Here is a 24,834-nt window from a genome sequence, read left to right on the forward strand (position 1 = left end):
ATCATAAGTTTACTGTCAAATACCCCAGAGAAAGAACAGCTTTCAGAAGGGAAGTCAGAATTTAAGAGTTATTTGGTGAGAAAAGAGGGGCAGGTGGTAAGAAAGACTATCGCTTTCCACCTTCTAGAGTACTTTTATTCTTTTTAAGATTTTATTTCTTTATTTGTCAGAGAGAGAGAGAGAGAGAGATAGAACATGCAGGGCAAGCAGCAGGAAGAAGGAGAAGCAGACTCCTCTCTGAGCAGGGACTCTGACATGGGGCTCCATCCCAGGACCCTGGGATCATGACCTGAGCCGAAGACAGACGCTTAACTGACTGAGCCACCAGGCGTCCCTACCGTCTATAGTGCTTTCAATTTTAGCAATAAATATGTAACGCTAATAATAAAAAGCTAATCAAAACTCTGTGTGTGTGTTTGCGTGTGTGTGTGTTTTAAAGAATAGGGAAAGCAGATCTAAAAACAGGTATTCCTCATATCCTCAGAAAGTCTGTCTCAGACTCTCTCCCTGGTATAGGTCCTGAGTGATTTTTAGAGAGTTCTGGCTGCTCTTATCACAAGTTCTGTCGTCTTCTTCTCTGGGGTTACCTTCTGGCTGAATAGGACAAGCACATGAGCATGTCTGATACTCTGCTTTTTTCCAGATGTGCACACTGAGTAGTAGCTGGCAGGAGGCTTTGCTAATTCTGAGCCCAAAGCATAGCTGGCTTCCCTGGTCCTGTCTCACCATGCCACCCTTCACCATTCTGGTCAGTGAGGGGCCAAGGACTCCTACCTCTTCCAGGAAAGGCCTGTGCTAGCCTGGACTGGATGGATAGAGCCCCAAAGCGAGTCTCAGGACGGTGAAGTTTCAGGTTCCCCCAAATACATAAAAACCTTTGGAAAGTTTGAAACCACAGGGGACCAAAATGGGCTTTTGGTCCCCTCCACCTCACACACACACACAGAAAAAAGTCAGAAATGGAGGGAGAAATGAAAACATGTGAAGTTTCATGAACTATCCCATGATTGTTTTTATTTTTAAAATTTCTGAACACACACAAAAATGTGCAGTCTATAGCTTGCATTTCCTGGGTATCGCTGGCCCCAGCAGTTATGCTGTGAGGCTCCTGGGTTCTTGTGGTCATGTGTAGAAAACCGAGGCAAAAAGATGTCAGAGCTGGAATTCAAACCCAGATGCTGCGGTCACTGCACCTGGATGCCAGAAGGGACGTCCCTTAATCTTTTAATAAAGAGGTAAGTGTTCTCTCTGCTGCAATGTAATTCACAAGAGAATCTCATGCACTACCTCCTTCTCTACTGCAAAATCCTTCCCTTTGACAAACTTCTCAGCAAGCAGGGCAGTCTGCCCCCGGAAAGAACCCTAACTAGGTTAAGTGGAAGTTGCTGCTTCCAGGTCTTTGCTGTTTAAAAGGATGGATAGCTCCTCTCCAAATTTTAGATCAGAACTCCATAAGGAGTGGGAAACAGTATAGCAGTTCCTCCAGAAATTAAACATAGACTGTTTCATGGTTCAGCAATTCCACTTCTGATGATATGCCCATAAGAATTGAAAACAGGTATTTGCATACCCATGCTCAGAGTGACATTATTCACAATAGCCAAAATGTCCATCCATGGATGACTGGGTCAACAAAAGCCATCTATCCATATGACGGAATATTCTTCAGCCTTAAAAAAGGAAGAAAATTCTGGCACATGCTACAACATGACGAACCTTGAAGACATTATACTAAATGAAATAAGCCAGTTATAAAAGGATAAATGCTTTATGATTCCACTTATCTTCCATCTAGAATACTCAAATTCATAGAGATACACAGGAGAATGGGGGTTTGGGGGTGCTGGGGGAAGGGGAATGGAGAGTTAAATGTTCCATGAGGACAGAGTTTCAGCTTGGGAAGAGGATACATACTTAAAAATGGTTCTGATGGTAAATTCTATGTTATGTATATTTTACCATGATGATTTTTTAAAAGTCCATAAAGGGAAGTCAATGGGAACAAGGCAGTCCTCTCGCACAGACACCCTGCCCCGGGAGAAAGAAGGTGGACCCAAGCTTCTGCATCTCAGCCTTACACTGTTCAGCTCACTCTTTAGGAATTTTAATGATCTGACACCACAGGGAGTTTTATACTAAAATCTTCCTGTGGCGTAGTTCCTACAAGCTATTTGGCGGGGGAAGAGTGTAAAGACAGATAACAATAATAGACACCTTATTCATCACTTACGAAAACATTCGTAACTGAAAATTCTTAGGAGGGAAAAATATTCATTTTCCCCTTATGTTTTCTATTTTTTCCCAGGCCTTCATCTCCCTCATTTCTTTTCCACCGTACACGTGCTTTTTAATTTCTGGCAGTTCACTTCCCTTTTCTCTTTCAGGTTCCCTGGTCTCCGTGTGGAAAAAAAAGTCATCACTTGCACATTCTTTCCTCTCTTTGCAGAAGATTGTTGTAAAAATTCTGAGAGTCTGGGAAGTGGGAAATAGGCTAAAATATAAAGGTGCTGTGTTTCTCCTTCTTATTAAGAACTGCTTTTGGGGGCGCCTGGGTGGCTCAGTGGGTTAAGCCTCTGCCTTGGGCTCAGGTCATGATCCCAGGGTCCTGGGGGTCCTGGGATTGAGTCCTGCATCAGGTTCTCTGCTCATCAGGAAGCCTGCTTCCCCCACCCCCACCTTCCTCTCTGCCTACTTGTGATCCCTCTCTATCAAATAAATAAATAAAATCTTTAAAAAAAAAAAAAAGGGAGGGGGGTGCCTGGGTGGCTCAGTGTGTTAAGCCTCTTCCTTCTGCTCAGGTCATGATCTCAGAGTTCTGGGATCGAGTCCCACATCAGGCTCTCTGCTTGGCAGGGAGCCTGCTTCCTCCTCTCTCTCTCTCTCTCTGCGCCTACTTGTATTCTCTCTCTGTCAAATAAATAAAATCTTAAAAAAAAAAAAAAAAAAAAGAACTGCCTTTGGGAGGTACCAACTCCACAGATGAAACTCACCCTAACTCATGCAGGGCCTGAGAGGGTAGAATTCCTACCTGGTAGCCTGATGTCTCCAATCAGGCCACAGCCGCCACCTCGTTTCTTCCTGTGGGACTGACACAGCCCTGCAAGCCTGCATCATCTGGGGGACTGGGAAGTGTGGTGGCCAGTAGAACTGTACCTCCATGCAATGTAGAGTGATGAGCTCCCCATACCGGGAGTATTTAAACAGAGTACAGATGATCACCTCACTGGGGATTCCTGCTCTGGGTAGGAGACTGGAATTCTGAGGATTCTTCCAACTCTAAAAACACAGTGACTTCTTCATGGCCAGATGAAGAATCAATGAATCACATACCCCTTCCTTGCTGGGTGACTGGGCCACTGGCCCATTTCTAACCTCTCTGAGTTCAATTGTCTCAATTCTCTCTTACCGTTACATGATCTGCCCACCTGCTCCTGTTGTTTGGAGCTCTGGAAATTCTACAGGAACCAGTGCTTTGAAAATCTGTTATTTTGGATTGCCATACTAGGAAGAGCAGTACTGCCATTACTGTGGTTTTGACCCTCAGGGGCCGGTGGCACCAAAGCTGGCCATGGGAAGCAGCCAGCGAATACCTCAGGAAGGCAGGAGAAGCCTCTGAGAGAGACTTGGGGTGAAGAAGCCTCCTGCTGTGAAGCCAGCACTTTTCCCCACAAATGGTGATTCCTTAAGTTTGTTTCCTGCCTGTCTCAGTCCTTCTGAGTGACCTTCCAGAAGCATCTCTCGAACTTTGTGAACATTGACTTTTTAAAAAAATGTCCTACTAGGAACACGTTCCCTAACAGGGTTTCCTTCCACTTGTACACAAACCACTCCCCCCCCAAAAAAAAATGCTTGCTGAATTAATGAACCACTTCTCTTATCTATTTTTCCTGTTATCTAATTCCGAGGGGAAAGCTGGGAGCTCCGAGGGAGCTGGGAGACGCAGCTCACAACGCCTCCCTCCCACCCCGCTGAGAACAGCCTGGAATCCCTGAGACTGAGGGACGGAGACCGATCCTGAGAGTCTGCCTTGCACTGGGCCGCGGGGAGCCTCTCCCACCGTGGGTGAGTCCTTTCCTGGCCTTCCTGGGGGACCCTCGGTCTGGGCAGAGAGGGAGATGCAGGCTACCAGGAGGCCGCCAGGAGAGCTGAGAGCAGCTGGGCGGAAGGAATAGATGGTCAGTGGGAGCGCTGAGTCAGAGACTGTGGGGAAAGGGGAGGTGAAGGAAAGGGGGAGAGAAAGGACCTACCAGTGCGTGCCTGAGGATGAGCAAGAAGCCCTCAGCCTTTTGAGGACAGGAAGAAAGGAGGAGAATCTTGGCGGGCCAGAGTGCGGAGGCAAGGCTTCCTTTCCCACTTTTTCTCTTTCTCTTTCTCACAACCTGGTAGCATTTTAGTTTCTCCATTTCCGGGTTCAGCCTCCCACTCCAACAATCAGAAATGGTCCATCTCCTAAGAAAAAGTAAACAAATACATAAAACACAAACAATTAAAGCCATTTGACCAGGTGCTGGGGTGGGGGGGCCCTCTTGCCTTTGCTTCCCCGGGACACAACGGATCACTAGGCTTCCCCCCACCCAGGGGGCCATGCTGCTGATGCTCAGTCTTGAGGACCCCTGAGAAAACTAAGGAAAACCTTCCTGACCCATGTCAGACCTGTCCGGTATGTTTTCAGGGCAGAAAGTCTCACCAGTGTTTCCTGTTGGCTACATTGGTGAGTTCGTGAATGGGCCTCAGCAGTTGACACTTTGCTTTGCCTCTTTATAGGCCAAGGGTCAGCCAGGATAGGTGTAGGGTTTAATTTTTCATTTATTCTGGAGCCAGGTATGTGATGGGGAGGAGGAGGAGTGGTGGGTTTTGCAAGTGAAGCAGTGATTGTAAAAAGCCCAGGTTGTGCTTTGAAGAGCTTGGCTACATATGCTTTTGCTCCCAAGTCAAAATTACCTCTGCTTCCTCTAAATCCAGAGTTGGGGCAAATGAGCTTTGAATTCTATCTGTAGCGGAGAAAAGGGCTGAGTCCAAAAGAAAAGGACAGATGAGGGTAAAGACAAGAGGAGCAGCTTTGAGAAGACACAGGTGGAGAAGGAGAAGACTGGGAGTCCACAGTGAAGCTTTCTTTACCTGACAGCTAAGGCTGTGGGAGAGTTCAAAATCAGCCGCTCGTCTGATATTCCTCCCCTTGCCCAAAGGTTGAAAACAGACTATGGCATATTTTAACACTATAGGTTTAGGACTAAGCAAGTGCTATTTTGGAATTGGGTAGGATTTGGCGCAAAGTTTCTTGGTGCCTGTGCAATGACTACAAATATTAGCAGAGAATGGAAAATTGTTCCTTCATGTTTCCCTCTCCCGAAGCCTTGCTTCCAGCAGGAAAAATTAAAAAGCTGTTTCAAAACTTACACTCATCTGCTTTACTTATCTTTCCCCTGCCTATCTCCTGTCCCCCCCTCATCTCTTTTCCCCCTGTGCAGACATTCTCACTCTTCTGTGTATTCGCCAAAATTAAAGGAAATTGAAAGGTCTTTAGCTGCGCAAGATTAAGGAAATGCTGATCTGAAAATAAGGGGAAACCTTACTGTGAAAGGTTGCTAGAATCTCACTACAGATCATCACAAAATCCGGTAGGCTTGTTTATTAGTAGTAGTGATAATTGTCTTGTTTCTATCAGTCTTATTTTGATAAATCAGCCTAGAGTAAATGGATATTTTAAAATCCCGGTTTATGGACTTTTTTACAGAATACATTGCAGGTCATTTTTAGTGACATAGACATTTCCTCTCTCTTCTAAAGAATTTGTCTGTGAAAGATTTTGCATTGGCCAGTTCAATGCAGGGGGGAGGTAAGACAGTTTTGTGGGGTTGGTATTGAGGAAATGGTAGTACATTGCTCTTTATCCCTGTTCTATTTTTCAAGCCCAATAAAATATGCATTTCAAATGACTTTCTAATGCCTAGTTATATTTGCCAAGCGATTTATAAGAGGTAAAATTATAGTCTGTATTCTAAGCCCAGAGATGTTTTAGGGCTGGGGACAGTAGAGAAGAGGGTGTTGAGGGCTGAGGTAGGACAGATACTGAAGAAATTCAAACGATCAATCTCCAACTGTCTAAACACAGCACCGAGTGGAGATTCGAGACAATTATCCGAATAATTGGGAGGGAGGGAGGCACTTTCACCTGCCTTATCTAGATAAAAGGGCGACACGGGAAAATGTCCGTGGCCCTCAAGGCTCTGCCTCGGTTCTCTTCAGGATCACAAGAATCAGGAGATTTTTCTGTGGGTTCTGGGAGCGGAGTAGGGATGGGGCGTCAAGGAGAGGTCTCTAGAAAAGCTTAAGAAGGGCTCCCACCGTGCCTCTGGGGGGTGGGGAGTGGGGGGTCGTGCGCCGCGGGACGCTGGGCCGGGGTTGATAAGCCCCCGCAGCCGATCTAAGGTCAATAAACCCGGCGGCGTCAGGCTCTGGCGGAGGGTAGGAAGGACCGGGGAGGGAAGGGAAGGGAACAGCCCTCTTAAGGCACCCGGCGAAATGAAAAGGAACCCCGGACTGCTGAGTTCCGAGTCTGGACGCCAGCATCCGGCGCTCAAGGCAGGAGCCCTGGGCCACAGTGCGGGAGGCAGCCGGAGCCAGGGAGAGGAACCCGGTCCAGTGGACTGGGTGGGGTCCTCGCGGCGCGGCCCAGAGGGAATGACGACCTTGAAAGTGCCCGAGCAGGCCTTAATGGGCTGGGTCTGGGACGACCAGTCCTAACCGCGTCGAGAGTTTGGAGAAGGAAATGAAAAATAACTTTTTTTTTAAGGGACAGAGGAGCGGGGAGTGGGTAATGGACACTCCCAAATAAGGTGAACACTCAATAAAGCTTCAGGGACCCCTCAAAGAGGCGGAGAATTGCCCCTAAAGCCAAAAAAAAAAAAAAAATTTAGAAAGGCGATGGCCGTATTAATTAGTGATCAGTTTTAAGCCCTTTTGGATGGTGCATTTCACATCGAGGTGGTGTTTCTCCCACACCTCGTTTGACGGGAGAAGTTACTCTGCCCAAAGTTACATTGCTGGGGTGTCCTGCAAAGGGGCTCAAATCAAGGACTCCTCATCAGAGACGACCTTGCCAAGGGCAAGCCCCAGTGAGAAGTATGCAGCCTGGGATGGAAGCCCCAAAGAACGCTACTGTCCCGTCGGGTGCGTTTAACTTCCCGAGCCTCTGGTCCCTCCGGCTGACCTTCCGTGCAAAGCCCGAGTGGCCAGGTGGAGAAAGGGGCGGTGGTGGTGAAGAGGGCTCTTGTAACAACAGGAGGCTCAGAGGAAACCTTGAGCGCGAGACACTACCTTCTTGAACCAGCGGATCTTTGCAAATAAACAACTAGACCATTTGAGTTCTTTGCCACTTAGCAGCGGAACTTCCTCTTATCATTTCTATTCCTGGCGAGGCCGAGGTTACATTGGTTTGAATGCCTTCAACCATTATGGCGCCGCATAGGTCAGGTCACCTCGGACGGGGTCGCTCCAGCTGTCTCCAGCCCCAGGATCCAGGTGGGACCCAACGTCCCCGAGCAGGGCTAATGGCCAAGAAAGCCCAGGCCGCAGACTGCAGAGTCCAGGTCTCGATCAGTCTCGTGACCTCGGCCCTGGCCCTGGTACTGCTCAAAACGCGTCCCGGATCGCCCTTTCCGCGGGAGCCCTTTGGCGGAGCCCAGAGCCCCGGGGGATGCTCAACGCGGAGATGGACCCGGGAGCTGCGGGGAAAGTGGACAGAGCATCCACCCGCCGCCCGCAGGCGCCTTTCCCAGTGCGGGGGCTGGCGCGACCCTGGACCCGCTCGCCCCAATGTTGTTGCCCCCATTCCGTCAGGGCAGCAAGGAGTGTAGCGAAGCCGCGTTCCTCTGCTTTCTTTCCAGGCGCTACCGCCCACGTAAGGTTCCAGAAGAGGCCAAAAATTACAACAGGAGTTTCATCTAAACGGGAATTCCTTACACGCGCGCGCACACACACACGCACACACTCCCCACGAGTTAGGCTGCTCTACATTTCAACACCCCTGTGCAGAGAGACAGCTCCTTCCCACCCTAGCCGAGGATCGCAGCGAATCCGACTCCAGTCCGCAAGGCACTGGTTCAGTCCTTTCTCGGAGGGTTACTAAGGGGCATGGATGGCGCCCCGAGCTCGAGCTCGAGGGCTTAGTGGCTACAGACACAGAGTTCAGAGAGTCTCCCTCAGCCCGGTTCAAAGAGCCTTAATATTTTCTGTCTGGTCCCCGGCCCGCGCGGAGGCCGGAAGTAGTGAATTCTCGATGCTTCGGGACCTGGGGCTTGTGCAGAAGCCACTGGATTCCCGGCCTGGGCAAGCTGGAGTTCTGGCGAAGGACACTGTCTTTTTTATCATTTCTCGGCCGCAAACTCGACAGCTCCCAGGCCCCCCCGTCCCCCCGGTCTTAGGAAAGACTGTCCGCAGACCCTTCCCAAACCACAGTTCGCTAAGCCCAGGGGCAGGGGCGGCAATCCATGCAGCAGATGCCCGCGCGGGGGGCCGGGTGTCCAGGCGCCGTGAGGCGTTCGCAGGGGTCGGGGTTCGGCAGCGCGGAGTCCGGAATGGCTGCGGCTTTTTCTTTAGATACTGTGATGTGTTTGTTGCTCTCTCTCATCCACCCTACACGTGGGTCTTAGAGATTTTCTTTATTCGTTTAGTATTGTCTTAACTTGCCTTGTTTTCTCCTTTCCTTCGTTCTTCCTCACCCACCCCCGACTCCCTCTGTGATTCTCGTTCTCCTCCCTCTAATTCAATTCCTGCGTTTCCTTTTCTAGCTTAATCAAAATCCTTCCCCCTTACTTTGTTCCTTATCTATAAAATTTGCCCTTTCTTTATTTCTTTCTTTTTCTTTCTTTTTTTTTTTTAACCTGAGTGCCTTTCAGTTTTGCCCGGTCCTTGTCGACTGCAGACCCTGCTGATTTTAGCGACTGCGGGATGATCCCAGACACACGTTCCACCTTTAAAATTTCCAGCGTCTCGTTTGCTCTTTTCTCATCCCAATTCTAGATCATTACTCCTTATGGTAAATTCGTTTTTATTAATTTGGATGTCTGCTTGCATGTAGAACTTACTGGATAAAGATGTCTTGTTGGGTGAATGAGAAGCCGTCGTGTTGGCGAGTTATTTTAATTTCTGGATATTGAACTACACAGTAGCTGTGTGTTTGCCCTTAAGAAATTTCTTAAATTTCCACCTCTAAATAAATAGCACACTATAAAATCATTTTCCTATGACTGGGTGGATGTCTAACAACACTGATTCACTAAAAAACAAAAAAACAAAAAAACAAAACCACGACGCAGGTTTTTTTCTTTTAATATAGAAACATTACATACTGAGCCAGATGATTTGTCCTGCCACACCATTTATTATGGCTTTTCACTAACTGCAAGATTTAACAGGAAATTGATATGGTATAAATAGATAACTTTCCCTTGTTCACCAGCTAAGATTTTATTTGCTTTCTGTTATATCACAGTAATTCTATCATAATAACGATAGAACAATTAGTATATCCTTGTAGATAAATAATGATTTTGAGCATTTGTCATTGTTTTATGTAGAATTTGTTGTTAGCGCATACATGAAATTTTCTTTTTATAAGTGTTGATAAATAGATTTTTTTTGCTTTTAGATAATAACTGGAGACAGAAAAAATAACTCATAAGAAAAAAACTTACGGTTTCTTTAAGACACTTAAAACTCTAAAGAAACATTTCCTTAAGAAACAGAGTCATTAACAGGTAAAAACTTGAGCACAGAGAATTAGGAAGAGAGATCAGAAAGGCAGCTATGCTTCCTCTGTGGTGACTAAAAAACAACAAGAAATTAGGAGGGATACAGCCTTCCCGGTGTAGTAGTGTCTGTGCAAATGCGCCTCTCTGATATGGGGGGGGGGGGGGGCGTGTCTTCCAAGTGTTCCTAGCTTCTTGAAAGTTGACATTTGCAGAATTCAGGAGTTACTGTCTTAGTACTCCCTAGAATTCAGATAGTAACTACTGACCACATCGGATTTCTGCTTCCTTAAATGCTCTGGGAGTGGGTACAGGATCGAGGGTCCTGGGCAAGTTCTGAGAAGAGGCTCTATGTGCAACAGCCTTGGGGCCCCAGGATTTGTCAGCAGCTCTCTGCTCTCTCTTGGCCTCTGTATTCCCCCAGGCTTCTCAGGGCTGCCTTAGAAAGCTCTCATCGTAGTGGCCGCCGGGGTTTGCTCCAGCCACGATAACGAAGGGGCTTGCTATCTAATCTGGACAGTGGCTTGAACAATCCATTAGACCTCGGCATTTATCGGGGCGGGGGTAGAGGGAGGGATGCGGTCTGGCTGCCCCACCCTGTTCGGGGAGGCTTTGAGTTGCCTCATTTGGCGACAGGAAGGATTAATGAAGTAGAGAATTTTGTGTGGACTCAAAACTGACCACTGCATGGCATGCTTCTTGACACTGGTAAATAAAATTCTACCCATTGTCCATATAAAGATGAATTAGAATCCCTTGGGGTTCAGGGGATCCCGTTTCCTTTTAAGAAGTTCAATATATTTTCTATTGTCTCTTTCAAACTCCGCACCAGTCAAAGGGCACTGGAAGAATCCAATATTCACCAGTATTCCTCGGGACTTGGGAGACTTAAATCCATCCACCATTCTTTCGTTCATTCATTCAGCAAACATTTACAGAGCTTTCCTCTGCGCCAGGCATTGTGCCTTGTACTGACAGGTTAAATTATTTGCCCAAGATGAGAACTCCACTGGCGACTGGGGTGGGACCCTAAATCAACTATTCCAGTCCCGTGACTGCTCACTTCTTTACTCCAACACATACAAATCAGAGACGTCGGGAGCTAGAAGGGCCCCAGAGGTTATCTGCTTCAGCCTTCCATTCAATGCAGGAATCCCCTCCCCAGAAGGCCAGCAACAGTCTCTACCCTCCACTGGCTCAGTAATAATCACTCCTGCCTGGGTTTTCCACTTGAAAGTTACTCACTGGATTGGCAGGTCTTTCCCTGAGAGAAGACCATCACTGCCTGCCCACATCTAAGCTCACAGTGCTAAGTCTCTCAAGCTGCTGCAACCCACAATACCCCCAAGAACCCAACTGTGCCACTTCCCCTTCAGACTTCTCTTGGGAAGGGAGATCCCACGTTCTGGACACCATCCCCATGAAACTTTAAGGCTCTATGGGCCTTAGTCAATTCTCACTTGTCCAACAAGATATATGTTAGCATGGAAAACACTATAGGCAGTAGACAAAGAATCACCAGAGTCTGTTTCTGATCCTAATGCAACCACCTGCAAACTGGGTAACATCAAGAGAGTTATTTCTCTTCTATTTCTGGCATATGCAAGAAATAAGATGTATGAATGTGCTTTTCAATAGTTGAGAGCCACCTTCTTCAAAGATAAACTTTCTTTTGTAGATAATCCGAGATTATTCTCATTTGCTGGTTAAAAACATAAAGGCTACAAAAGGCAATTTCTGGACAATAAGCTCATGACAAAGAATGTTCTGGAAACTTTAGATCTGATGAAACACTAAATGCAAATTGTCCCTGGGTCAGAGGTAAAAGTTTGGACTCCAGTGTTACAATAATATGATTTGAATCCCATCTGTACTACTTACTGGCTGTGTTATCTTTGGTAAATTTCTTAATATTTATTTTTCATTTATGAATTCCTCATAAGCTTTACAGGACAGGGCACGTGGGAGGCTCAGTCCTTTTTTTTTTTTTTAAGATTTTATTTATTTATTTGACAGACAGAGATCACAACTAGGCAGAGAGGCAGGCAGAGAGAGAGGAGGAAGCAGGCTCCCTCCTGAGCAGAGAGCCCGATGTGGGGTTCCATCCCAGGATCCTGGGATCATGACCTGAGCCGAAGGCAGAGGCTTTAACCCACTGAGCCACCCAGGCGCGCGGTGGCTCAGTCCTTTAACATCTGCCTTCAGCCCAATCTGTCCTGGGACCAAGCCCTTGATCAGACCCCCTGCTCAACAGAGAGTCTGCTTCTCCCTCTCCCTCTGCCCTTCCCCCACTCAGGCATTGCTCTTGCTCTCTTAGTCTCTCTCTCTCTCTCTCAAATAAATAAAGTCTTTTAAAAAACAAAACAAAGGGGCGCCTGGGTGGCTCAGTGGGTTAAGCCGCTGCCTTCGGCTCAGGTCATGATCTCAGGGTCCTGGCATCGAGCCCCGCATAGGGCTCTCTGCTCAGCAGGAAGCCTGCTTCCTCCGCTCTCTCTCTGCCTGCCTCTCTGCCTACTTGTGATCTCTCTCTGTGTGTCAAATAAATAAATAAAATCTTAAAAAAAAAATAACAACAAAAAACTTCAAAGGACAGGCAGGACCTCTCCCTGGTCCATGAAATAATCTTCATAGTGGGATTCATTCAGCTAGGCACCAATATCCCCCTTGGTTTCATGTGGCTTTGTTTGTTTTGTTTCTTACACGTAGTCCCAAAGCCCTTCAGAAATTAAATTTGTCTGGTAAAGGATGGAAATTTGCCTGACAAATTGATAGGTATATTTTTAAGTTATCTTACCCAAAATTGAGTGCTGCTGGTGGTAGTGGAAATCTTGGATGCAACATTTCTAGAAGGCAAGTTTGCAGTTCTGATCCAAAACCTAATAAGTGTTCATATTCTTGACCCACTTTTCCAGTAATAAAATTTACCCCAAGGAAATAATCAGAGGCTTATAAGGTGCTCTACTTACCAAAATTTATGTCTGCCAGTTTGGCAAGGATACCTCAAACTTCTATTTATTATAGCAAAAAGCAGAAAATAACATAAACTCTAAACAGTAAGAGCTTATTTACATAATGCAAAACCCAAAGCGTAGCCATCATACCGTTTCCTTAAAATATTTAATGACATAGAAGGGCACCTGGGTGCCTCAGTCGGTTGAGCCAGCCTTGGGCTCTCCGTTTCAGCTCAGGTCATGATGTCAGGGTTGTGAGATTGAGCCCTTCGTGGCACTGGGCTCCATGTGCAGCACCCAGTCTGCTTGTGCCTCTCCCCCTGTATTCCTGAGCACAATCTCTCTCTCTCTCTCAAATAAATAAGTAAACAAAATCTATAAAAAATATTTAGCGATATAGAAACGTCTCATATTTAAAAAAAATAAAAGGAAGATTGCAAAAACACTACACAGTATGAAACTGGTGGAGAGAGGTGGGGGAAGGGAAAACACTATTGTCAGTGGGTGAGTGGTGAGGGATAGTTTTTCTTGTTCTTAATATGCTTTCCTGTATTTTCCAAATGAAATACAATGAGTTCCTGTTTCTTTGAAATTAGAGAAAGAAATGTTTTGAGAGGGGTGGGGAGGATTGATCAGATCCAACATATGTCTCTTCCTAAGATTTCATGACTATTGTGCTTACAACATAAGCTTATCTATTTTAGAAAATTCAGCATTAGCCTTCCTAAAACTCAATGGACTAAAAGTCCAAGAATAGTTCTCCACTCTGGATTCCTGGCTGAAGACATTTACAATCGGTAGGAGTGATTTTTCCACAAAGAGGTCTCCCCTCCCCCCTTTAGAAAATGTTTTCACAGCCATCCAGATTGTCTCAGAATTTCACTTGTAACCTTGAGTGTTTCTGAAATTGAAAACATAGTCTAAGTTCTTGTAACTTTTTCTCTTCTCAAAACTCCCTTTGCTGGCAGAAGGATGTGCTGGAATGTAAGGCCAGGTGCTGGTCCAGCTGCAAATAAAAGCTGATTATTCTGGGAGAAGGGGAGGAAAGTTTGAACAGGGGAGGGAAGTCAGACCTATAGGGGTGGCCCAAAAGCTGGAGAGGGTGTTCAAAAAGAAGACCTTTGTGGAAGCAAAGTTAGCTGCTAAGGATGGGACTGAAGACCAAATGAGTTACAAGGCAAGTTTTAATGAATGTCAGGTGCCACTATTGACCTGAAAGAGTTTTAATTTGTAGGTAAAGGAGTAGCAGTTTATAAAGATGAAGGCTGCTCTCCTCCCCCTTTATAAGCAGACTGTGAAATGGGGTTGGGGAGAGAATGGTAACAAAAAGAAACAAAATCCCACCATAAACTCAAGGAACCTTCTGGATGTCTGGCAGGCTCAGTGGGTGGAGCATGCAACTCTAGATCTTGGGGTAGTAAGTTTGAGCCCCATGCTGGGTATATAGAGTTTCCTTAAAAATAATAATTATAAAAAACTTCAAAAGACCTTTTACTGAGGTTTTTAATTGAATGTAACACATTTGGTCAACAGAAGATAAAAGTAACATCAAACTAGAGGTCTGTTTCATTGTTGTTAGTTAGCCAATAAATATTTAGCAAATAAAAATTGTAGTCTGAGTACAGCAGGAAATATAGACTTGAAATACCACTCCTATTCTCTTTCTCCACACTTTTTTTTTTTTTTTTAACATGGATGTCAGCCTTTGTAGATTTAGTTGGCTGGTTGGTGGTAAGGGAATACGAATAGAATTTTGGTGGAACCACCAAAATTAGTTTTTGTAGAATTACACTTTCATAGACTATTCATCTCTTCCCTTCTCCTCTACAAGGCAGCAGGAGGACCCAGTCAGTCACCATATTTATCTTCATGTCACATTCGCTAGCCCCTGCACATTACAGACATAGTGGTAGTTCTGTCTTGAAGAATAATTCTCATAGGGGGGATGTTGCGGGCACTTTTGCTGACTGAATTCTCTACTACAAAAATCTTCCACAATTACTGTCTTCTCCACATTTGTCTCTGAAGGAAATCAAACCCAAATCCATGGGCAGAACTTGTGTACTCTTGACATGGCCAGGGTGCATCCTAGACCAAAGGGTAGGAGATGTGAGGAGAACCAGAGCTGGGAAGGACACATATTTTCAAAGCCTTTGGAAAATGCTTTATTTTCTACTAGCTGGGAGTTCCTAAGTCTCTAGGCCAGTAAGATATTGACTGATTTTCTTACCACTATGACTATCCCAGAAATGTCCCATCAGACACCAGTTTTTCTTGAAGACTCAACCTTTCTATATTTTTATATAAAGATTACATAATCTCCATATAATTTTTAAATAATTTCAATATGTAATCAAAGTAGAATAAAAGAAGTCAAACAATTCTTCCCTTGACCATGTTACACACCAAACGGTACCTCAAATGGTTCTCTCATATGTAAATTTGGGGACAGTGAATAACATCTATCAAAGTGCTTTCACATACTGGTCACACTTATCTTCACAGTTGATTGCTCTCTGGAGTAATCCATGTATTATTGGAGTATTGTGTCCGTTTTATAGATGAGGTCACTGAGACTCAGAAGTGTTGCATTGCCAAAGGTCACAGCACTAATAAGTAACAGAATGCAACTGAAAATGCCCTGCACCAAGTGCTGCCTCCCCCACCAGCCAGGAATATGCCAAGGATTCATGGGATAGTCCATATAAACTGATTTGTAATTGCTCTAATAGGTGTTCCCAGGATCCCTTAATTTCCTCATTTGAAAATCATGGAATCAAGGAATAAAAGAGCTGTATGTCTCTTAAAGCTGATCTAGCACACTGCCCCTGCCCCTTGCCGCCGCACCCCCCTCCCCCGCCTTCATTCTGCAGGTGAGCCCCAAGGAGGTTAAGTGATTTGCCAAAGGTCATCCCATGAGTTAGTGGAAAATGACCAATGTGATTTTTAAAAATTAGTTTAAAAAACTGCCTACCAAGCCCATTTTTATGGCTTATTTTAAGCAGGTTAATAAGTATACCAGACATAGCTTTAAACCCGACTGAGTAAATGCTGACACTAGTTTATAGATTTAGCAGATAAGTAGCAATAAGGAATTATTCATCTCTCATTTATCATCCAGCCTCTCCAAGGTGCAAGGTATAAAGTGAAGCAAATAGCACTTTAAGAGCCCCCATACACGTAAGATCAAAACAGTAAAAAATAAAGTGTTTTACAAAGCCATACGTTTACAATGTGGCTGTGCCTGAAATGTGAAAAAAAAAAAAAAAAGAAATTGAGGCAAATTTTTGCATTTCACAAATAGGCAATGTCTTATACAGAACTCCAGATTCGGACTCTAGATTTCCTCAAGCATTAATTCCTTCTTTTAAACATGTACTGAGCACCTACTATGTGCAGGGCATTGTGGGAGATCTGGAGAGTTACTATATACTATTCCAGCCATCAAGGACTTCTTAAGCTTAATGAAATGACAAAATAAAGCGCCCGCGCACACACACACACACACGCACTTGAATTTCGAAGGGAAGAGTCAGTGGGTATAAGGGGAATGTTTATATGGGTGAAAAGGAGGAAAGGGGAGACTGCTGACTGCTGGGGTAGCCACAACAAGGAGCACACTGAGGTGGCCTTGCCACAATCTTGTCCCCAACACCAATTCTTTATCATGAAAACAGGGTTGTGAAACGTCATGGGCAGGGAAAAACGAAAAACAAAATATGAGACAGTGAATTGACTGCCCCAATTAAGAACCAAATCAGAAAATCCTGTCTCTTCCCTTTAGCTGGATATTAAGTATAAACAAACTGGTGGGGAGATGGAAGAAGGACTCACAGGGGCCAAGAGCAATTATAATATTTGTAACATACGCCAAAAACGAATGAAGTTAACACGATTTGTTCATTCGAGAAGTGAGCTCTAATGAATTCTCACAAATTATTCAGAAGAGCTGGTTTATTTTTAGTTTATTTTTAGTCAATCCCAGTTTGTCAATGGTGAACCTGAAGCCCAAAGTTCAATGTCAATAACAGCAATCACCAACCCATACATGACTTTACTCTCAGCTGCCCAGACAAAAGAAGCTACAGGGTTCTCTTGAGCTCCACATTCATACAATTGAAGCATTTTCCAGTGAAAAGAAAACAAAAGATATTTACTCAAAACCCTTTACTTTGTAGATAGGGAACTGAGGCTCAGAGAGTTCAAGTGACAAATTGATTATGCGTGCTACTAATAATTGCTCAGGATAGCAGGCATAAACTGGAACATAGGATCACTCTGTGAAATGATGAGACTCAAAACTTGATCGTTGGATCAAGTCCAGAACTCTGCCCATTACATGGCCTCCAACATTGCTGTCTTATTTTCTTTATTGTGAAGCTTGGAATATACGTAAGTCCACAGGATATTTGGAAGATACTCAGTTTGGAAATGTAATATGTATTGGGAGCCCCTTTTGTCTTGGTTTATCCTCAGTCAAAAAGAGGCTTGGAATGACTGGAGTTTGAATGTATGATTCCTTGAGACCCTAGACCACATCCTCATACCCCCACCTTTCCCTACTGGGGCTGGGCCAGACTCACTCCCACTTCCTGCAAAGGGCAGGCCCAGCAGTGCTACCCCAGAGCTCAGGGCTGCCTTATCGCGAATCTTCTCACCCAGGTGATTGTATCAGGATGAGAAAAGTGTGGCCTTGGGGTTCAGATTTATAGAAAGGAGAGATAGCAATTCCTACAGCAGCATGTTGAAATGGAAGAACAGGGCACACAATATGGGTCTCAGAACTCCTGTTTCCAGCCCTGCCATGAAATAGCTGTGTGACTTTGGGTAAGTCTGTAGCCCTTTCTGAGTCCTTACTGCCTCATATACTGAATGAGTGGTTTGGACCAGAATCCCTGGTCCAGCACACCACCTCAATGTCAGTGTCAGAGAGATGCTGTCCTGTGACCAATAAGTGAGCCAAAGGTACACACGTGGAGCCATAGTCACCCCACCAACAGGTACACGGGGCATCTCCTGCACATGAGCTTTTCTATGTTTGCACTCAGTTGCTCTTCTTCAGTCATAAAGGAGAGGGATTTTACACTACAGAGCAACAAGTTGAAACTCCAATTTTCCCAGTTTAAATCAAAAGACCTCTTAAAACATCAACTACCTGTTAGGAACTATGGAAAATACAAAGATATCAAATATAGGCTTTCTGTCCTCAAGAAGAGTGAAATTTGGGGAAGAGGGGCATGTGGAGGCAGGCCAACATGTGGAGATAGTAAACTGAAATGCAGTGTGTTAAAGGTTGTGAAACCAGAGGGAAGAAAGGGATTGATTCTGGAAATAGACGTTTAAACTATTTAGAAAAAAATTTTAAGAAGGATATATAAGGAGAAAGCCCTTGCTTTCCCCCTTCTGTTTCCCTCACAGTACCAGTGCCTTGTTCATATTGACGGTGTTTGAATTCTGAAGACAAATTACTTGCCTGTGAATCTTGGCTCTGTTACCTATCAAGCTGGATGAGTTAATAGCTTTGTGCCTCAGTTTCTTCATCTATAAAATGGGGGAAATAGAGTGATTGTGTGGGTAAAAGAGCTAATCAATCCATGCAACAGACTTGGCACCATGCCTGGCATATAGTAACAGCCCAGTGTTAGCTGTTACTCAATAAATGTTTGCCTAGTAAATGGATTGAAGTTTTCCTCTGCAGTACAAGTCTTTTATCATACACACTCAGACGGGTCTCATATTTTGGGTTCCTCGCTCAACACGTTCATTATCTGTGGCTAAGATTAGGTTTAGCCTTAGAGGTCTGGCATACTCACCCTTCTCCTGTGCAGGATCAGGAATGAGCCTCTTGGTATCAAATCTTTGGGGGGCACAGAAGGGCATGTTTTGGTGATCTTTAATTTAGGAGCCCCTTATGTTACAAATGTTGATGTAGGAAGGGGTTCAGTCTCTTCATCTTACAGACAGGAAATTAAAGCTTGGACAAGTTATGTGATTTGCCTGCAGTCTGGCTGCTCACTGGGTGGCAGTTGCCCAATTTGAACCCAAGCCTCAGAACTTCCAGATCAATAAGCTTCCACCACCTGCTGCCTCGGCGTTGCTTGACCTTCTTGGCCTAAGGGGCATACTCCAATGAGTTTCTTGGGCCACATCAACCTCTGCTCTACTGTCCCGCAGACAAAAAAGACTACCAGTTTTTCAGTTCTTAGGTCACATCTAATTCAGAATTTGGGCCATTTACCTGTCAGGCTAATCCCTGCCAAAAGTGGGGAAGACAACAACTTGTGCCCCTTAGCTCTTCAGGTTAAGTTGTCTCCAGTGTTGACTTACTTCTTTAATTCGCATTAGCTGAAGGTGCTTTGCAGATAGCCTGTCCATGATCTTCACCTTCCTGTACCGACAGAGAAGGCGGCCTTGGGCGCTTTCACTAGAAAGCGGAGGGGCTAGGGCAACCTGCCCCTGTTCTGCAGCCTGTCAGGCGCCCACCCAAGAGCCGGGCAACCTTTCTTCTCGTTCTGAAAGGGCAGTGGGAAGAAAAGGAGGCAGAGCAAGATGGAATAAGGAGGAACTGGGAGAAATTAAGCCGTTGGCCTTAGAATGAACTAAGCTCGGTCGTATCACAAGGAGAGCCACGGAAATGTCTTTGCTATTGTAAAAGAATACTTGCGCAATTAGAAAATAAGTGTACAAATATGGGGGGGGTGCCATGTGGGAACATTACTGTCTTTACGTGTAGATGTACTTACTTTTATTTATCTCCGTATCTTCTTATCTATCACTGCATGAATGTCTAATGAACTCTTGGAATATTCGCCTGCGTCCTGACTTTTCTCCTCCCACGCACGGCTTCATTGCCATGAAACTGACTACTCGCCTCCTAAATTGTGTCGCCTTCGAGACGAGTGGCGGCAGCCGAGTCCCGCCTCGCTGGGCGCGGCCCCTCCGCTTCGGGAAAGCACTCCTCTCCCCTGGCCGCGCCGGCAGTAACCGCGGCCTCGGACGCCTGCACCGGCCTCGCCGCCCGGGGTAAGAGCGGAGGTCTGGGCGGGGGCAGAGCGGGAGAGGGGGCCCCGCCCAGGAGTGCAGGCTACCCGACGAGGCTGCGGCCGCGGCCCCCGAGGGCAGGCGCGCGGGCGAGCCGGGGGCGGGAAGCGAGGCGACCGCGGGGAGGAAGCGGGCCCCGCGCACCGGGGCGCCAGGCCCCGGGAGGCGCTTCCGCACCCGCCGCCCCCTCCGCGGAGCCGGCTGGGGCGCGCCGGAGGGGCGGGCGCGGCCGGCCGGGGGCTGACCCCGAGCGCCGCCGAGTCTGCGGCCGCCGGCCGCCCCGCGCTCGCCTCCTGCCGCCTCGGGTTACGCGGCGGCCGTCAGCGCGCACCTCATCAATAAGGCCTGACAGGCCGCCGGCTCCGCGGCCATCCATCACGCCGGCCCAGCGCGGGCTGCGCGGGCGGAGGCGCAGGGCACCCCGCGCGGGGGGATGGGGCGGGGAGGCGGTGCGCAGGGCCCGGGAGCTGGCGACCCCCTCGGAAGAGCGAGACCCGGGAGAGGCCTGTGTTCACCAGGGGGCCGGGCGACTGTGTGTGTGCCCCCGAACAGCCCCGCGTGGCTCGGAGGAAGCATTTTTCTATCAATCAACAAATATTTGACTTTATTCCACCTCTTAATCCTAGTGTCTTTTAAGGATGTGTTCATATGTTTTTAAAGAGCTGCAAGGGAGTTTAGAAATGAGCTAGCACAACATAGGACATTTCACAGATGAGGAAACTGAGAGCCAGATGGGAAGTGGGGGGGGGGGGGGGACTGGGCATGTCTGAGATCACACTACCAGGTGGTGATGGAATCTAGAGCCCACATCTTGTGACCCCGACTCCCAGCCCTTGCGCTGGGGACACTGGCACTGTGCAGGAACCATGTTGATATGCATGTTTGACGTGAAATGTATGAAATGGGCGAAGTCGTGCACCTTGGAAGTTTTGGATGTGCCTGTCAGTGCATGAACTGTGCTGGGTCCTCATAATTCCTACTCCCAATTCAGGCCACCGCGTCCCTAGGTCTGGGAAGACAATAGTTAATAAGGAAAAGTATGGGGGGCGGGGATAGACACCTACACAGACAAATAATACAGCTCCTTGATTCATTCACTTCCTCCTCCCACCTGCAAGGAGTTTACATTGTTTCTCTTCATGCACTTATCTGTTTCAGAACTTTCTCCCGTTGCCTGTTTGCTGGACTGTTTCTCTCGCTGATCTGAATAGTTCGAATATAGAGGCTTGTGTTCATCCTTGTATCTCTCCAAAGTTTGCAGAGTGCCTGGCACATAGTAAGTATTCAATAAATGTTTGCTCTATGAATTGCAACATTTGTAAGAAAATTCAAATAATTCAGGTTCAGAAGACATCTAGGCTGAATGCACTATCAGATCATGGTGTCCAATTTCATTTCATAAGAGGAAGTCTATGACCCACAACCCTGTCCTTGATTTACCCAAGGCCTCCCAGGGGGTAAGGTCAGATCCTTGGTGGTCCCCAGGGTTCCTTTCCTTGTTCCCCAGGATGTTGCCTGCCATCATGCTCTTGTAGTTGTGATTCCGGCATCCATTTCACATCTTTCTTTCCCTTCCCACCTTTTGGTCCTTGCACTGATTAATTAGCAAGCTCTGCAAGGATGGGGATGAGAGTAACAGGGAAATGGACAAAGCCAAATTGTTTGCTTTGTTTCTAACAGGAAACACAGTATTTTGTGGGGTTTTGTTCTGTTTTTGTTTAGGATGGTATTTTGTTAGTGTTGGTATTTTGGTTTTTTAATTCAAGTGAAAAGGACAAGATTAAAGCTAATGACCAATGGGTGCCTGTTAACCTTAACATTCTTTTTCCTTCCATGACCACAGTGGTTTGGGAGTTAGAAACAATGATATTATCAACAACTCTGGGAAAGCGTAGAAATCAACACACACACACACACACACACATTCCCCCCCACCCCCCTCTCTCATATTGAGCAGGAAAGGTAGCAGAGCCATCCTATGGCCCAGGCAATCAGTGGCTTTTGGGCTCCCCTGTGATGGCCACTAGACTATGATTTCTATAAAATAGATGTCCAAAGTGTGGTTTTATCTGCCTCAGGCCACACTGTCTTCCCATTACCACCCACTCAATGGTTGCCCATCCCAGCGCACTTCCTAAACTGCAGCTGGGTGTCATGACAATGGGTGTAAGAATCAGAGTCAGTATCACTTACTCCACAGAACTATTGTGTGGGGTGGGTAGAATCGTGTACCAGAAAGACCATGTTTCAGCAAATACTTTTCCTTTAGTCCATTCAGAAATATAGTCCTACTCTCAGGGGTAAATTCATTTTTTTCCAAGGCCACGCCTTGGCTTATTCTTGCCTCATGGGAACAGCTGGACAAAACCCAGTCTCCCTAGAAAGACTGGGTTCTGGCCAGCTGGGTCTTTTGCTCTCCATCCTCCACCATCTGCAGGTTCCCTGGGGGAATGGTGGTGTTGCTGAAAGTGACTTAGCAGTTTCTGAGCTTCTGATACCTAGCTCCAGGACTCTCCAGATGAGAGAACAGAATAACCCTCCCTCACATATCACCCTCCCTGCAGCCCATGGTGAAACATGAATGGTCGCGTGGGACATGTGTGAAACAGGTCCCAGAGCTGTGTCCAGGATAGACTGCTGTTGAATTTCCTGCTAGCCTCCAGGAAGGATGAGCAATAGGGAGGACCAGCCTTGGAAACTGGATCCTTCTGAAAAAGATGCAAAGCTTTCTTTTGTATATAAATCACTCTTCTGAAGTATTTTAGGTGGGAGTTGAACATGTACCAGGGATGCAGAGTCTCGATAAGGACTGGGGTTGGGTGCATGCACAAGGGTGGGGGGGGTGGGGAGAGTGAGAGAGAGTATAGGGCTGAACAATCTTATCCTGTCCCAGCAATACTCCATTTTGCCCCTGCTTTTTAAAAATCCGATTTATTGAGATGAACTTCCCTTACAGTAAATTCACCCTTTTTAGTGTACAGTTCTTTGAGTTTTGACAAACACGCAAATGATGTAACTACCACCACAATCCAAATACAGAATAGCTCCAGCATGCCCCCAAATTTCCTCCTCCTCCTTTGTAGTCACCCTTCCCCCCACCCCCTGCCCCTGGCAACAACCTCTGATCTGTTTTCCCGTCCCTATGGTTTTACCTTTGTGGCAATGTCATATAAATGGATTCATTTAGTCTTTTGAGTCTGATCTCTTTCGCTCAGCCCTAGTGTGTTTGAGATTCATGTGTGCTGCGGTGTGCATTGGCATTTCATTATCTTCTATTCTTCTGTGCCTGAGTAGTATTCTGTTGTATGGATGTATACCCTTTTATCTATTTCCCAGTTGAGGATTCAAAGTCCTGAGATCAGTCTCATATTTCCCAGTTGAGAATCGTTTGTGTGGTTTCAAGTTTGGGTCAGTTTTTGTAGGTTTTGAAGATACCAGCAATCCTCTTTTATAGATTAAAACACAACTTATGTTGAGCTTTTCTTATCCTGAAGCAAACTGCAAAGAATACATCTGCCGAGCAGCCACATTCAAAGAGTTTGGGGTGAAGATATCGGAGTCCCTGACAATAGTCATATATGGAGGTGGGGGGGGAGGGAAAAAAAAGGTATGAATGAATGAATCTGGGGAAGAATGACTGTGCGCTAGCTGCTAAACCAGAGAGTAGTGGAGAGAGAGAAAGGAGGGGGGGATGATAATTTAGGGCTTTTGAAGTGGAGTAAAGACACTTCTCACATAGGGATTGAGAAATTGATCACTTTTGACTGATGAGGCTCTGTCTTATACTATCTGCTCTCAGCCCTCCAAGCAGAGTGTGGGCTTCTCTGCAGACTTTCTGGAGGGTGAGTGGGAGATTCTTCCCCTCCCCAGAGAAAGGCTCCAGCTCTGGAGGCGAGGTGGCATGAGATGGGCGGAGGCAGGGTAGGAGAAGGTTAGCAGAAACTCCTGGAGTTAGCTCCGCACCTCCATGAGTGAAAAGCTCCCCTTTATCTAGGTGCTGATTATTCATTACATTTCATTCAGACCTTGGCTTCTTGCTTTGTCTCCCAGTACTTCCTTGCCCTGTGGCAATTTGCTGTTTATTAGCACCTCTGCAGAAGAGGCCCTGGGGTTGTGGAAGAAAGCAAACTTTAAAGGTTGAGCACCCCCGTCTTTCAAACACAGATACCCAGCTGAAGGCGCAGGCAAGTTGAAACTGGTGGGAAAGAAATAGAATGCCAGGGATCTTTCGTTCTTCTTATTCTCTCAGGTCAGAGTTTAGAACATACCCTTGGAGAGGAATATGTCCCTCTAGTTGTTGCAAGCTCCATGCCCCCCTTTCCTCCAGCTGGTGCAAGAAACCAATTATTCCCAATCAATAACTACCTCCAAGCGGGGATGGGTGTTAGAATGAACAGGCCACTCTCTATGGGCACCTGCTACAACTGTGCGGTGGTGGCGTGTGAAGCGGACTTTTGTCCGTTACAGGGAAACCCCGGCCTGTGTGGAGTGGGTCCTCACAGGCGTTAAGGACCTCAAGGCCTCCAGCCGCCAGCACCCCTAGCCGTCCCTGCCCCCTCCCGGTACCCGCCCCCCTCCCCGCGCTGTTTTCGCACTTGGGCTTCTGCTTCCTTGACACTTTCCTGTCTCTCGCTCTGCCGCGCCAGGTCGCGGCGCCTGCCTGGGCGTCTTCTCCAGCGCCGGGTCACCTCGAGCTCCGTGGCCAGGGGAAGGGTGCCGGGGCTGGCGGAGGAGGGGGCAGCCTGGGCGGAAACGCGCGGGAGCTGGCGATGGGAACATCATGTGTTTTGGTGGCCCCACAAGTCCCCCCGATATGTGTATCGGGGTCTGACGCCTGGAAACGCTCCAGCCGCTGGTGTCCTCTTCACCACCACTGCCCGCCCCGGGAGCTGGGCGGGGTGGGGGTGGGGAGCCCTAGACTCCGGATTGACCTCGTCCCTATCTGCCCCCCCCCCCACCTCCGATCCAGCTCTGGCGCTTTCCTTCCCTTTTCTCTTGATGGCTTTCTCCTCTCCCTGGGGGTCTCGATCTCTTTCTGTTTCTGTTGCCACGTCTTCTGACTCCTATCTTGATTCTTCCTCTGAATTTCTGTT

At 46.8% G+C, this 24,834-nt stretch overlaps 1 protein-coding gene and 1 long non-coding RNA gene across 5 annotated transcripts in view; one reads left to right on the forward strand and one right to left on the reverse strand.

Moving 5' to 3' along the window:
• Nucleotides 1–567: 567 nt before the first annotated feature.
• On the reverse strand, nucleotides 568–11,725 carry LOC123931271. 2 transcript variants are annotated; one of them, XR_006816249.1, is made up of 3 exons: nucleotides 4,688–11,725; nucleotides 4,248–4,449; nucleotides 568–1,193 (listed from the first exon to the last, which is right to left on the reverse strand). It is a non-coding gene; the product is annotated as an uncharacterized LOC123931271 (long non-coding RNA). The 2 variants fall into 2 exon arrangements; XR_006816248.1 differs by having other exon boundaries at nucleotides 4,654–11,725.
• Nucleotides 3,918–24,834, forward strand: part of GATA4 (GATA binding protein 4) — an 83,425-nt gene continuing 62,508 nt past the window's right edge. The window contains exons 1-3 of one of the 3 annotated variants that reach the window (XM_045988151.1): nucleotides 3,930–4,062; nucleotides 19,596–19,723; nucleotides 20,900–21,017. The gene's annotated coding sequence lies outside the window, so the exon portion shown is untranslated. Of the gene's footprint in view, nucleotides 4,063–17,145; nucleotides 19,724–20,899; nucleotides 21,018–24,834 lie in introns of those variants that run through there. The other 2 variants (XM_045988160.1, XM_045988184.1) reach the window with 2 other exon arrangements.

This window comes from Meles meles, chromosome 2 (assembly GCF_922984935.1).
Source record: "Meles meles chromosome 2, mMelMel3.1 paternal haplotype, whole genome shotgun sequence".
Taxonomy (NCBI): domain Eukaryota; kingdom Metazoa; phylum Chordata; class Mammalia; order Carnivora; family Mustelidae; genus Meles; species Meles meles.